This window comes from Megascapheus bottae, chromosome 8 (genome assembly GCF_031878675.1).
Source record: "Megascapheus bottae isolate mThoBot1 chromosome 8, mThoBot2.hap1, whole genome shotgun sequence".
Lineage (NCBI taxonomy): Eukaryota > Metazoa > Chordata > Mammalia > Rodentia > Geomyidae > Megascapheus > Megascapheus bottae.
In genome coordinates this window covers 64,521,542-64,531,799 of record NC_143516.1, presented here as the reverse complement: position 1 = coordinate 64,531,799, position 10,258 = coordinate 64,521,542, and positions in this window count along the sequence as shown.

Genomic DNA, 10,258 nt, shown 5'->3' with positions numbered 1-10,258 from the left:
AGAAAAAGCTGTAAGTGACTCTGTGGCTCAAGTGGTAGAGTGCTAGCCTTGAGTACAATGAGGCTCAGGGACAGAGCCTCGGCCCTGAGTTCAAGCCCCATGACCAGCCAAAAAAAAACCAAACAAACTCAAAACAACTAACTGAACACGCATTAATTCATCCTCAGATTCTTCAGTCTCCCTTTCAAAGTAAATTCCCTTATCAAACATGCCTTGCACTGAAGCCACCCAAATATCTTATTTTTCTGTTCTTCCTATTGAGTCCAGATTTTGAACCTCAAATGGCCATTAATTTGTCCCATGAGAAGCACCTGCGATGACACACCATTCATGAAATGCAGAAGGGGGATGGCAGGTGTTGGTGACAATGATAACATGACAGGTTTTGCTTTTGCTTTTTCACATGAGTCTTGAATTCACATTTGGGGCAAATATAATTGTTCAATTTTGTAGGTAACCCCTTGCCTTGCTTGGCATGCATGCTTTATCATCAAAGTAGAGTTGCTGGGTAACACATAGAAAAGAGGTTAGGAATCTATGTATTGGTTGACTCTGCTGAGATTCTAGCTAGTTTTTAGTGACCATTGCTGGGCAAGAGGTTTCCCTAAATTCTCATTTTGTTTTGTTTTGTTTTTAATCTGTAAGATAAGCATAATGAGAGTCTCTCTTTACAATTTTTATGGAATGTATCAGTCACAATGTATTTGAAATGCTTAGCTCAGTGTCTGGCATTTTGGAAATATGTGATGCTGTACCTGGGCCACAATAATTTCTTCTCATTAAAATTTCTTTGCAGATTGTTATGATGAGTTTGTGTCAAGACCTAGGACACACTGGTAATATTGTTGTAGCACTATTCACAATAGCAACGTTATAGTAACAGTTCAGATGTCCTACTATAATGAACGCACTAAAAATGTGGCCCCTCTACATAGTGGAATATTACTCATTATGTCTCTTGTAGACACATGGATGGATGTGGAAACCATCATATTAAGTGAGTAAACCAGATTCAGAAGGAATCTGGTTTCCCTCATATATGGATGTTAGGCTTAACATATAAATATATAAATAAGTATACATGGTGTAAGCACATATGTATACGATTAATTTGATTGAAGTACAATATATGCATATGTGAAACACCATGGTGAAAACCCTTGGAACAAATAATGTGCACATAAAAAAATCAATCAATGTTCAATAGTTGAAGCATGTCTTGTATGGGGTTTAAGCATTCGTGGGAAGGGGGCAGATAAATGGGCAGAGGAGGGCAGCGTGAATAGAATTAAAATACTTTATATGAGTAAAAATGGCATGAGGAAACTTGGTGAGATTGATTTGGGAAGGAAGGAGAATGGTAGAGGCATGATTATGATGATGCATCATGGTTGAGCTGGGAGCCAGTGGCTCACATCCGGAATCCTAGCTTCTCAGAAAGTTGAGTTCTGAGAGGCAGACCAGGCAGACAGATCTGCGAGACTCTCATCTTTAACCAGCAAAAAGCCATAAATGAATAGTGATAGAGTTTCAGTCATAAGTGAAAAACCCAAAAAAGAGCACAAGGCCCTGAGTTCAAGTTCCAGTACAGGAACACATATACACACAAACTATTATATAATAAATATATAACTATATACAAATATATTATGTGCTTATATAATATATAAATATATATAAAGGACTTGTTAAACTTGTGCAACTGAAATTACTGAAAAATCACAGATTAAATAATAACAAAAGTTAAATAACATAACTACAAACCTAAATACTATTGCTATAGCACTTCATAAATTCTATTGTCGCCAACTCCCACTGAGGACTGACCCTGTTTTATTTCTGAGATCAGCCAAGATTTGGCGCATTCCGGATGATAGGGCCATAGACAAAAATGCTTTTTTTTGTGGGTGATCCACCTGTTTATTTCCATCCCCAAAGCCTGGGAGATTATATCTAGATACTTGGCCTCTGCGCCAGAATCTAAACTTATTCCTAAGATATTTGTAGACAGGAAATACGAACTATTCTTTTATGGCTATTACTTGGAATTTTTATTTGTATTTCTTTGATTTGTGGTGGGGCTTGAAATCAGGGCTTGGGTGCTGTCCAAGCTAGAGCTCTATCACTTGACCTACAGCTCCACTTCCAGCTTTCTTTTCTGAGTAATCCTGCCTGAGCTGGCTTTGAACCAGGATCCCCAGCTTTCAGCCTCCTGAGTAGCTAGGATTCAGGGGTGAGTCACCAGTGCCAAGAATATTTTATGTATAGGACTATACTTTGAATTATAAGCAGAGAGCTTTAAAAGAAAAGCTCCAAGCAGAGGGCTATGGGTAAGATTTGCTACATTGAGATTTTCTGCAATGGTCATTTGCAGGACATCAGGATTGCACTTTCCTCTGCACCTGCAAAGGTGTGGAGAGTTGTTTGGAGTTCTGACTATTCCTCTTAACCAAAGGCAAGCTCTCCTCAGGGCTCAAAGGCAGATCAGGTCCTGGGAGCTGACGAGTTGGTTGCCTTCCAACTACCCAGTGTGGCTTAATCCTTTAGACCAAGGGGCAATCAGTCAAGCCCAGAGAGAAAGACTCTGACTTCCCAGTTGTTCTTGACTCTGACTTGCCCCTATTTTTCTGTAACCAGGCTACTGGTGCTTTGCCACATAAACAGTAATCAAATGTGACTCCAAGTTTTGCCTGTAGTGTCAATGGTGGAAGTTTATATTTGACTTCTGTTCTGTAAGTGGTCTGAACATAACTTGACTGGGATGCCATTGTTTAAGCTTAGGCACAAGAGGGAACAACGAACTGGCTGGTACCAATTGAGCATCGATAATGAGAAAATTCTTTTAATTTTTCTTTCAGAAAAAATGTTTATATCCATTTTATCAAAATGCCTTGATTTTAAAAATCACTTTATAGAGATATAATTTACATACCAAAAATAGACAAATGTAGAAGGGGATAATTTTATCAAGTTATGGGACCATTATGAAAATCTAGTTTTAGAATATTCTAAATTCCTCATTGCTAGTATATTGAAATGTAGTTGATTTTATATAGTGCTCTTGTATCTTGAAATCTATCAATATTTATATAATTTAAGTTTTAGTTTTTTCTTTCTTTTTTAAGGTTTTCTGTATACATAATTATCTAAGAATCAGTGTTCCTTTATCTTTTCCTTGCCCTATTTTTTGTGCTTGTACTGGACCTTGAACTCAGGGCCTTGCATTATATTCTGGCTTTTTCATTAAGGCTGGAACTCTACCACTTGAGCCACATCCCCACTTCGGGCTTTTTTGCTATTTAATTGAAGCTAAGAGTCTTATGGACTTTTGTACCAGGGCTGGCTTTGAACCTCAATCCTCAGATCTCTTGGGGTAGCTAAGATTATAGGCAAGAGCATCAGCAGGTGCAGGTGCTAGTGATTCTCCATGGATTTTAAATTCAACAAGAGATATCCAATATATGCCGTCTATGAGAAGGAATTACTAAGAAGAGACAAGACTAATTTTGCCCTACATAGCTCATCAGGGTGTTGATGTGACAAGATGTAATAACCAAGAACCTATTTCTTAGTTTCTGGAATAAGATGCATCTTCAGAGTTATTTATTTACTTAGTTATTTCTGTAGTATTTATATTTATGTTATAATATATTTCCTTAAGGCATGGTTATTTACAATACTCGATGAGAATTCCTTTTCCTTTATAGGTTGAAAAAGAAATACGAAAGTGGCAATTTAAATGCTTTCTGGTGGCATTTATGGCTATGGCTTGTACATTACATGCGAGAATTCCTACTGTTGTGTTAACTGCCATCATGTCCCACCAAACAGAAAACGAAAGACCTATTTACTTCTCTCCTTTCTTTTTCTTCAAAAACCACTAAAGGACATCCCTGCAGGTGAATTCTGATTTTGTTTTTGAATTTTAACTGAAAATTTGCGTGCCATGCTGGACGCCGGTGGCTCACATCTGCCATCCCAGGTGAGTAGCTGAGAAGACTGTGATCTGAGTATTAAGGTTCAATGCCAGTTCAGCTAGGGAAGTCTGTGGAGATTCTCATCTCTAAAAGTCAGACATTCAGCAATGGTTCAAGTAGTAAAGAGCTAGCCTTGAGCATAAAAGCTCAGAAGCAAAGATGTTCAATTCCCTGTGCTCACTTTTCGGGTCTCTGCCTGAAAGTTTCAAATGCCTCGGTTCGTTTTGCATATCCCCCAACAGCTTCAAGAGTCCTACGAGGCTTGCTTTCTTCCCAATTCAAGACAGGCACCGCATCAGACTTTTGGCTTGATTTAGTATCTGCCGATTGATTTCACGTGGGAAGTGGGAATCGGAGAATTTGGTTGAGAGCCTGCAGCTTGGTGATTAGCTCTGCGAGGATTTGATCATGTCTGCCTTGAACTCCAGATCCCTTTGTTGTCATTGAACCCCCTGCCAGGTTTTCCTTGAACTGCTTGGCTCCACATCGCAGTTTGGTTCCCATTAGCTGGCCATGGCACTTCCACAGTGACAGTCCTCATACCCGCTCAAGACCACTGGACAACTATGAATGCTGGTGGCTGTGAAGATCACTGCTTTTGACAAAAGAGATGTGCCACACCACTGCTGATGTCACGGTATGGAAGAAATGGCTGTAGAGGTGTGTGATGCTGTGGCATATGAAGTCACTTGGATCAAACCCGCAAACAATTTAGTTCTTTCTTGATAAATGCTATTAACTCTTTTCGTAAGCCCCCTGTGGCTGGAGGACCACAGGAGGGGAAGCTATTTGACTTTTCAAATGTGAGCTCAACATCCTCCCACCCTGACTTTTTTGGTTTTGTTTTGTGCTGATCCCCGGGCTTGAGCTCAGGGCCTGGGCTCTGTTCCTGGGCCTGTGTGCTTAAGGCTAGCACTCTATCTCTGGTTTTTGGTGGTTAATTGGAGATAAAAAAAAAAAAAAAACCTCATAGACTTTACTGCATGGGCTAGCTTTGAGCCACGATCCTCAGATTTTAGCCCCCTGAGTGGCTAGGATTACAGACTCAAAATTACTTGGCTCAAGGTTTTATTTTTGTGTTGTTTTGTTTTGCTGTTACTGATAAAACGAGTCGCTCAAACAAGTCCTGATTTTTGTAGTGTTATGCGTGGCTTTTGGGGACAGCATTTTTCTGATGTCCAACTCTTCAATTATCCCATGAACAAAATGGCCAGCTGGGCAGTATCTGTCATGCCCGTTGTCTTGTCATAAACCACGGAGAAAAAAGGCGTATTTCATGAAGAATCCTTCCTTTTTGTTCCCCTTTAATATCTCATGCTTAGTCAGTAAGCTGATTCCGAATGGTTCTTTGAGACAAACTAACCCTGAAATAATTTTACTTTGGGGTTAAAAACCCTGAAGCAGCCACTCTGCACTCTTCCAGAAACTTCTCTACATGAGGCCTCAGTTTCTTTGGGATTTTCTAGCTCTCTACATAACTGAATGATGTTGGGTCTGTCTCAAAGAAGACCAGCAAAGCTGCTTGCTCAACTCCAAACACCAGCCTAGAGCAGGGATTTTATGTAGATACATTTGGCCATGAAAGTCATTGAGTTTTGCATGTGTTGAGCTGTTGTTCAGTAATTCCAGGCTTTTGTTTATTTGTTTGGCTAGTATCAGGGTTTGAACTCAAGACCTTATATTTGCTCAATTATCATTTGAACAAGCCTCCAGCTTGAATTTGGTTATTTTGGAGACGGAGTCTCATGAAATTTCTGCCTGGTCTTGCTCTGAATCTTAATTTTTGAGATCTCAACCTCCTACGTAGGTAGAATCTTAAATATGAGCCACCAGGTACCCGATTCCAGATTGGTTGGTGCATTGCCACAGAGTGGGTGTCCATTTGAATACTGAGTGAAATTATGCCTGAAACAGGTTACTTTATCTAGGACATACATCCCAAGATAACAAAGGTGATGTTAACAAATGTTTGTCACAGAAGCAAACAAATCTGGCAGGGTTGAGACAGCTACATTTTCAGATGACTGGGACGTTCTTTACAGTTGACTTAGATCCCTCTTCATCATTAGTTAATATTGGCTCTCACTTCTAGTCACTTCCCCACCCACTTTAAAGTTGGAAAAGAACTACTCAAAACCAATTACAATTTTGCTTCTGTGTAAGTCCAAAAAGTGCCACTGATGTATTATCACATGCTCAGTAGATTTGCTATTGCAAAGTGTCTACATGGAATTGTGCATGGCTCGAGATTCAAAAAAATCCATGTCTTCTGAGGAACCAGCCCCAGATGGCAGCAGCTTGTCTGCCATCTTGGCCCTGTTGCCTCCCTTGCATGTCCCTAGGGGCTGCTGGCCTGGTTCTGCTTCATGCTGGCTCCATGGTCTCCCATGAGCCTCTGTCCCAGCATTGGCTGGCTGAGCTGCACCCCGCATGCTCCCCTCTGCACTGGGAACTCAACAAGCTAATTAGGCTAGTAAAGGGCCCAGAGAGGCAGAAATCTGTTGGAATTTTTAGTCTCATTCATTTCTTTCAGAGGAGCTTGCAAGGAAGCTCCTGTCAGCTTTTGGAACGAGAACAGAATCTCAAAAACTTGGCATGAGAAACAGCTGAAGGCGCCAGCCTTCCAGGCCAAAGATTCCAGTCACAAAGGGCCCCAATTCAACATTTTCCCTTGGGGCAAACTTCAAAGTATGCAGGAATCGAAAACTCATATAATGGAAATAAACTCTGCTAAGACTTGCTGGGCACACATTTCTCCACTCTGCCTCAGTGCTCTGACTCCTGAAGGCCATGACACTTAGTTACTAGGAAGGAAGACAGAAAAAGTTTTCTGATTCTCATTTACTCCACTTATACTTGATTTATTATACATTCTTATTATACAGATGTGGAAATATGTAAATACTGTTTCCTAGTTTCTTTCAGTGTTTTGTCTTATTCTTTTGTTTCTTTACCTAAGGCTCTGGAACAATATGTAATCATGGTTTAGAACCCAGTTTGTTCCTTCCTTGCTCCTTCCTCCTCCTCCTCCTCCTCCTCCTCCTCCTCCTCCTTCCTCCTCCTTCTCCTCTCCCCTCCTCCTCCTCATCCTCCTCCTTCCTCCTCCTCTTCCTCCTCCTTCCTCCTCCCCCTCCCCCCTCCCCCTCCCCCCTCCCCCTTCCCCCTTCCCCCTCCTCCTCCTCTCCTTCCCTTCTCCCCCTCCTTCCCCCTCCCCCTCTCCTCCTCCTCCTCCTCCTCCTCTCCCTTCTCCTCCTCCTTCTCCTCTCCACTCCTCTTCCTCCTCCTCCTCTTCCTCCTCCTCCCCTTCTCTTCCTCATTCTCATCCTCGTTGTTGTCATCCTCCTCTTCCTCCTTCTTCACCAGGAACTGGTGACTCACACCTGTTAACCCAGTAGGCTGAGATCTGAAGATCACAGTTTGAAGCCAGCCTGGACATAAAAGTTCCTGTAAGATATCTCTAACTAACCACTCAAAAATTGAAAGTGGCGCTATGGCGTAAGTGGTAGAGTGCTGTCAGCCTTGAACACAAAGAGGCTCAGGAACAGCCTCCAGGCCCTGAGTTCAAGCTCCACGACTATATATAATTTCTTTAATGATAGAAAAAAATCATGAAATGACTATAGTAAGTGATCAAAGTAATCTCCTCACTCCAGCCCCCGAAATAAACAATGTTTGGACTTGTGGCACTTTTTTCTAAGTAAAATATGAGCTACTTCAAATAGATCATAGAAAACTGTAAGTAAAACGTTTTAGAAATTCATTTGGCCATTAGACCCAATTTAACAGAATAAGCACTGGAGGTTTTCATCTCTTGGACGTCTCTTGTTTCTGTGTGCTCCTGGCAGTACCTAACTTTGTCCCCACTGGTGAACAGCTCGCCTCCAGGCTTTTGGGGATGGCAAGAAAAGAATGGCATTCTCACAGCCTGTGGGAGAGCATTGTTCACAAACCAACGCCCGTATTCAGAGCACAAATGTGTATTCCTCGGGACTGCTGCTGTAGTCATTTATACATTTTGCTTGCTCCTACATAGTGCCATTATCTGCATGCTTTTCTAATGATTTGATTAAAATTTGCAGCATAGTCAGCTCCTTAAAGTCTTGGCACAGTCTGTTAAAATTAGGATTTCCTACCAGAACATGTTGGATTTCGTAAAAGTAGAATAGACAAAATCTTCAATTACTAGTAAGATCTTACCTCATAGAGTTTCTTTTGGGGTAGTTAGGTGTTGGTTATTATTATTTTTTACCACCACTATTTTGGAATTCTGAAGCCTGCACCATTTAGATTTGGATTACTGTCAATTATCAATTAGTGGAGACAGGTGTGGGTTGTTTCACCCTTTCCAGCACTTTTCCATGCCACTGCAACTCTACAGAAGCTTACTATTCAGTGGCATGATGGATAAGTGGCAGTCTGATGGCTTGGGTAGGGAAGGTGCATGAGGGAGTCGTTCTCTTAGAACTCTTGGACCCTGAGAAATTAATTAGTCCCCTTAATAGCCTTTAGAAACTAAGTGGCGAGCACTAAACATCATGGAATCTTTTGTTCTGAGAATAAGGTATTGCTGTGCCTCACAGTTCTCATTCTGAAAGGGCAGAACTACAGTAGTGAACGGAGGGGTCAGAACAGAACTCACACTGCACCCTGGAACCATCTGCTCAGACATTATTGTCACTTAGATCCATGACGTCTTTCTTTCTTTTTTTTTTTTTTTTGCTAGTCCTGGGCTTGAGCTCAGGGCCTGAGCACTGTCCTTGGGCTTTCTCAAGGCTAGAACTCTACCACTCAAGCCACAGCATCACTTCCAGCTTTTTCCTATGTATGTGGTACCGAGGAATCGAACCTGGGTCTACGTGCATGCTAGGCAAGCACTCTACCACTAGGCCACACTACCAGCCCCTGATGTGTTTCTTATCAAGAGGGTGCAAAGGCACGAGAACAGCTTGTCAAGGTTTATATTATTATTGTTGTTTTCTTCTTATTATTGTGAGAGTGTGTGTGGGGGGGTGCATGCCAGTCCTGGAACTTGAACTCAGGGCCTCTTACTCTCCCTTGGCTTTTTTTTTCTGCTCAAGGCTGGTGCCCTTCCCTGTGGGCCACACCTTCACTTCCAACTTTTTGTTGATTTCTTGGCGATAGGAGTCTCATGAACTTTTCTGCCTGGACTGGATTTGAACTGTGTTCCTCAGATTTCTGCCTCCTGATAAACTAGGATTACAGGTAATTCTAGCTAACAACTAACTCACTGTATGGTGTTAGGCAAATGAGAGCTCTCTTTCTAAATTTCCTCATCTGCTCTTTAGATAAAATCTGAGGACTTACTACTTTTTTTCAAAGCACATAACTAAAGAGCATAAGACAGACCAGGAGAATTTGTCAAATCATAAGCACACAGTTCCCAGAGTATGTGCTCATTTCTGACTGCTCTGTCAGGTTCAAGGAGCTTCCACCCCACCTTTGGTTTTGATAATTCATTGGAAAAGTTCCTGGAACTCATTTATTACCATTATACTCATGGTTACCACCAATGATAGCAAAGGGATATGAACTAAAACCAACCAAAGGAGGAGACACACAGTGCAGAATTAGGAGAGTTTGAATCTCAAAGTCTCCCTGATCTGGAGGCTAGATTATCTCCAGGTGTCAAGGCCTGGACACTATACAATAGAGAAAAAGACATCCTGGAATGTTTTCTTTTCTTTTTTTCTTTTCTTTTTTTTTGTTTGTGAGTCATGGGGCATGCACTGGGCCTGGGTATTGTCTCTCAGCCCTTCAGCTCAAGGCTACCGTCCTACTCCTGGGCTTGGGCTTTGTCCTTGAGCTCTTCAGCTCAAGGCTACTGCCCTACTTTGAGCCAAGCCACTTCCCATTTTCTAGAGGTTAATTGGAAATAAGAGTCTCAGGTCCTTTTGTGCTCTGGCTGGCTTTGAACCTTGAACCTCAGATCTCAGCCTCCTGAGTAGCTAAGATTACAGGCATGAGCCACTGCACCCAGCTGAAATGCTTTCTCAAACTTAAGTGTTCAGAGACTTTATTGACACTTTATTACCTAGGCATGCTTAATCGATTGTTTGATTGCCCCATGGATCCAGCCCAGCCTTGAGATTAAGCTGCTATCAGGTGACAAGAGGGATAACGAGGTATCACTTTGCCTGCATGAACTACTGGATACAGACAGGATCCACACCTCTCTCTGGTCAGGTCCAATTCTTTATTATACAATCTGGCACATGATCAGTACTCTCCTAATATACATGATTATTAATAATTGTTCCCAT